Raw genomic sequence first — 6,000 nt, 5'->3', positions numbered from 1 at the left:
GCGAGGAGGAAAAGTTGCTGCGTGTGATCCGAGAACACATAAGATCCATAGGTTGGAGTTTGGCCGATCTCAAGGGTATTAGTCCAACCATGTGCATGCACAAAATCTTGATGGAGGCGGAGCATAAGACATCGACTCAACCACAGAGGCGACTTAACCCAGCAATGCAAGAGGTAGTGAAAAAGGAGGTAATCAAGCTCCTTGATGCAAGTATTATCTACCCTATATCTGATAGTGAATGGGTGAGTCCAACTCAAGTAGTGCCTAAAAAGGGCGGGATGACTGTAATTAAAAATTCCAACAATGAATTGATTCCTACAAGAACTATTACGGGGTGGCGGGTTTGCATAGATTATAGGAAATTGAATGATGCCACCCGTAAGGATAACTTCCCCCTTCCCTTTATTGATCAGATGGTTGAGCGACTTGCAAGGCATGCGTTTTATTGTTTTTTGGATGATTATTCTGGATATATGCAAATTCCTATAGCACCTGAGGACCAACACAAAACCACTTTTACTTGTCCCTATGGTACTTTTGCATATAAACGGATGCTATTTGGGTTGTGTAATGCCCCTGCCACTTTTCAGCGATGTATGATGGCTATTTTTCATGATATGGTTGAAAAGTTCATAGAAGTGTTTATGGATGATTTCTCTGTGGTAGGATCATCTTTTGATGCATGTTTGTTTAATCTGAAAAAAGTGTTGCAGAGATGTGAGGAGAGCAATTTGGTATTGAATTGGGAAATGCCACTTCATGGTGAAAGAGGGCATTGTTTTAGGCCATAAGGTGTCTGAGTTAGGTGTGGAAGTGGACAGAGCAAAACTTGAAGTAATTGAAAAACTTCCACCTCCCGCAAATTTGAAGGGCATTAGGAGTTTTCTTGGGCATGCTGGTTTCTATAGGAGATTTATTAAAGATTTTTCTTCTATTGCTAAACCCCTGACTAATCTGTTAATCAAAGAGGTGCCTTTTAATTTTTCCACTGAGTGCTTGCAGGCTTTTAAAATTTTGAAGGAGAAATTAACAATTGCACCGGTGATAGTAGCACCTGATTGGAATCTGCCGTTTGAGTTGATGTGTGACTCCAGTGACACCGAATTGGGAGCCGTGCTTGGACAAAAGAGGGACAAGGCACTTCATGTGATTTACTACGCCAGTATCACACTGTCAGCCGCCCAACTGAATTACGCGACTACTGAAAAAGAGCTTCTCGCAGTCGTATTTGCCTTGGATAAGTTCAGATCTTATTTGGTGGGGAGCAAAGTCATAGTTCACATGGATCACTCGGCCTTGAAGTATTTGATGAGCAAAAAGGATGCTAAACCCAGGTTAATTCGTTGGGTTTTACTGTTGCAAGAATTTGATTTAAAAATTGTTGACAGGAAAGGAGCTGAAAATCAAGTTGCGGACCACCTTTCTCGTTTGGAAAATCAAGGCGCTGAAATGCAGGTGATCCATGATGATTTTCCAGATGAGCAGTTGTTTGAGGTATCCAACCTACCATGGTATGCATATATCGTTAACTATCTGTCAAGTAAGTTTATTCCCACGCATTTAACTTATCAACAGAAGAAGAAATTCTTCTCTGAGTTGAAATATTTTTGTGGGAAGACCCGTTTTTGTTTAAGATTTGTGCAGATGGTATCATTCGTATGTGTATTCCAGCAGAAGAGGTAAGATCTATACTTTCACACTGTCACATAGGTCCGACTGGAGGTCACTTCGGTGCGGGTCGTACCGCCGCCAAAGTACTTCAGTAGGGATTTTATTGGCCTTCATTATTTAAGGATGCTTTTGTCTATGTGATTGCTTGTGATGCTTGTCAGATGGTTGGTAATATCTCTAGGAGACATGAGATGCCCCTCAATAATATTCTTGTATGTGAAGTTTTTGATGTGTGGGGTATAGATTTCATGGGACCGTTTCCTGTGTCTGAAGGGAACAAGTATATTTTGGTTGCGGTCGATTATGTTTCTAAGTGGGTTGAAGCACTAGCTTGTAGGACGAATGACTCTAAGGTGGTTATAAAATTTTTAAAAAAATTCATATTTTCTAGATATGGTACCCCTAGAGCCATAATCAGTGATGGAGGAACCCACTTTTGTAACCAGCAATTTGAGAAGCTTTTGACAAAATATGGGGTTACTCACAAGGTGGCAACACCTTATCACCCCCAGACTAGTGGGCAAGTTGAAATTTCTAATAGGGAATTGAAAAGAATTTTGGAGAAAACTGTGAATGCGAACAGGAAAGAGTGGTCAAATAAATTAGATGACGCGTTATGGGCCTATCGAACTGCTTTTAAAACACCTATAGGAACTTCTCCATTTAGGTTGTTATATGGTAAAGCATGTCATCTTCCTGTTGAACTTGAACATAGAGCACTATGGGCTACTAAATTTCTGAATTTTGATGTGCAGGCTACAGGTGAAGAACGGTTACTAAAATTGAATGAACTTGAAGAGCTCAGGTTAGAGGCCTATGAAAATGCCAGAATCTACAAAGAAAAGACCAAGAAGTGGCATGATCAGCGCATTGTCCCACGTGAATTCGAGGTAGGCCAAGATGTTTTATTATATAAATCATGCTTAAAGCTCATGCCAGGAAAGCTTCGTTCGAGATGGTCAGGACCGTATACTATCAAGCAAGTGATGCCGTATGGTACGGTAGAAATTTTTAGTCCGGCCACAAGAGCATTCAAAGTTAACGGACATAGGATAAAAATTTATCGAGGTGGTATCGTGGATCAGACACAGACCTCCGTCGACTTGCAAGACCCGACAAATTAAAGAGGGAGGTAGAGTCGGGCTATAGACTATAAATTTAGCGCTGGCTGGGAGGCAACCCAGTGTTTTTTTTGTTTTTGTTTTTGTTTTTGTTTTTTTTGGTATTTTTAAGTTGTGTTCTTATTCTTGCGAGGCATAGAGATTCTGCAATTTTGTACTGAGCACGCGCAAGCCCCTGTCTCGCACGCGCGCAGGCTCGCGCTCCAGAGAACTCTAAAGGAATAGCGCGCGCGCGCGCCTCTTTCTCGCGCGCGCGCAAGTCATGCGGCCAGAGACTAATATTGAAGTCTCGCGCGCGCGCGAGAGGCGCAGATGAAAACAAATCGGGGCCTCTTCTTTTCTCTCCCACTTTCTTCTCCTTCTATTCTTCTTCTTCTCTCCAATAAACCCTAAATCCCCAAATCTTTCCTCTCAAATTTCTCCATTGATTCTTGACATTATTGATCTTACATTGCAGATTTGTGGAGTTTATTATCGCGCTCAAGTTTAGGCCAGGAAATTTCTAAGGGAATCATTCATTTGTGCACTCCTCTTTACATCACCGCCGCCCGCCGCCTCTGCTCCGGCCGACCACCACCATGCCTACCAAAAGATTCCGTTCATCCGGCCCTATCGTCCCTAGCTCCTCATCCTCCGCTCAATTATCCAACAAGTTCGTCTCTTTGGAAGCCCAAGAAAGGTACGAACATGCTCGACTAAATCGAAATCCTATTGCTGAGCGGGGTATAACTATGGATTGTAATGCATTTGTTGCCTTGGGGATTATCAAGAGGAAATGGACCCTGTTTTGCAAAGAACCCGAACCAGCCATTATTCTGGTGGTTCGGGAATTTTATGCGAATGCCCCTGCCCACGAGGATTCGAAAGCTGTTGTTAGGGGGAGACTTGTATCGTTTGATGCCGAATCATTGAATAGGTTGTTTGATACCCCCGTAGTGGATGATAGTCAATTTAGAAGTTTTAAGGCGAACCCAAATTATCCTTTGATGTTGAGAGAGATGTGTCATGCGGGTGTTCGTTGGCACGACCCCCTCCGGGTCACTCATTTCCCGGAGCGTTTTCTGAAAATTGAGCCGGCGTTGTGGTATGCATTCATTGCCCGACGCCTTTTACCCGTGCTACACACCGTTGACGTGCAAGCCGATAGGGCTATTCTTGTTTATGCTATTACGAAGAGGTGGCCGGTTGATGTGGGTACTCTTGTCCACGATTCCATTCAGTATTCGATGCGGAATCCGATGGTGGGCCTCTACTTCCCCCACACCATAACAGCCTTATGTCGCCAGGCGGGCGTTCCGATTAGTCCCGATGAGGAGTGGCTCCCGGCATTCAAAACCGTCGATGAGAAGCTTGCTACTTCAAAGCAAGCAAAGCGAAATTTGGAATTCTATGGCAGTCAGCCGCATGTCGGGAGTTCTTCTAGCAGTCAACCACCGCCTCAGCTCACTCCTCCTCGTCGTACCGCGCAGGACATGGCTATTGAGAGCTCGACTTTTGATCACTATGCCATGGGTTATTTTCAGGCTTCTTCCACTCATCTACATAATGTGGAAGACATTATGCGCAGCATGGCAACACAATTGGGACTTGATACATCGGGTTTTCGTGCGGCACCGCAATATCCACCTCTATTCCCGTTCCAGTCTTCCGTCTCTTCCCAGTATGCTCCACCAGCCCCACAGGACGCTTATGTTCCACAGCCTCCTCCAGAATACGAGGAGAATCCTGATGCTTTTGCACAACAGTAGACCAGGGGAGTCCCTTTTGCATTGTGCTTTCTATTTTGCATTGCATATGTTCGTTGTCTCTTAGTTGTTTTTGTGTTTGTGTATCTCTGAAGCATTGTGGACAATGCTTTATTTAAGTTTGGGGGTGTTTAGTTATTTAGTTTCATGTTTTGTGGCATTCTGTTTGCATTCATTATGTCGTTAGTTGCATCTAATTCGTAAACATAACATTTCATTTTGTAGTCAAGAAAGAATTGGATAGCTTGGCCAATGATGCAACTTTTGGATACCTGTCTGACCAATTTGAACTGGTGAAACCAATTAGATAAATGATCTCTGATAGACTCTGTCACTTGTGCTAAAATCTGAGTTTGAAAAATGCAAACATATAGATGATTGAGGCGTTGTTGGAATTTTTTTGGGCCTTATTTTCTTTCAATTAATTATCTCTAGTGCCCCTTTTTGAGCCTACACTTATATGAGTACTTGAGGTACATTTCCTAGTATTTGTGAAGATCATCATTCCTTGTTGATGATTTTTGAGTCTATGCACTGATTGAATTTGTATAAGTTGATAGTGAATTGAAACTTGTCTAGAACTAGTTCGAACACTCTTCGAGGCGCAATACGGGCAAAACTGTGATTAGGGATGATTTAGGCAATTTTTCTTTGAATCGTTTGAGCCTTTCAAGCTACCCATTAATACATTCTATCCCTAGTACCTTATTTGAGCTTTAATGAAATCGAATGGCATGCGTGAAAACGTATGATAAACCCCCATTCGTCATTTTTTTTCATGACCCGCTTTTACTACCAATTACGAGCTTAAACACTAATTCCCACCTTGACAGGAGTAAATTGCATGTTTGAATGATATATCCTCCGGAATTTGAATGTGAAAAGTGGAATTATGTGAAAAAAAAAAAGTGATAGCGTGGGTTAAAAAGGGAAATCTGGGAATGTGAGAATCAATGGTATGATGAAGTGATTTGGAATGAGAAAAGAAGAAGGAGGTGAAAAATAATATCGTAGTCATAATTTACTCCTTGCTTTGAATTTGTATCCTTCATTTGTAGCCATAAGCCAGGCCTAACATTATAAGCCTATTAAGACCTCTTGACCGAGTCACAGTTGCCCAATATACTAGTGGAGAAGAGTTGTTAGAATTTAGCATATGGATTGTTGATAGACACTATTGATGAATATGAATTTTTAATCAAAACACGCACACACTATTTTTCTTTGTATTAAGCTAATTGTGAGTGTGTCGTTACCTTCTTTTTGATCCCCTTGCTACCTTAAGAAGTCCTTTTGATATATGAATGTATGGATTGAATTTGGAAGAAGGCCCTTGAAACATGAGTTGAAGAGATTATAAGTTTATGCGGTGAACTAGTTTATTTATAAACTTTTATGTGTTAGTAGGTTTGATGAGATTGGATTTTAAAAATTTGTTTTCTTGCAGAGGCCATAGCTCCATA

The sequence above is a fragment of the Henckelia pumila genome, chromosome 3 (assembly GCF_033568475.1).
Source record: "Henckelia pumila isolate YLH828 chromosome 3, ASM3356847v2, whole genome shotgun sequence".
Taxonomy (NCBI): Eukaryota; Viridiplantae; Streptophyta; class Magnoliopsida; order Lamiales; family Gesneriaceae; genus Henckelia; species Henckelia pumila.
This window is presented reverse-complemented; position numbering follows the sequence as displayed.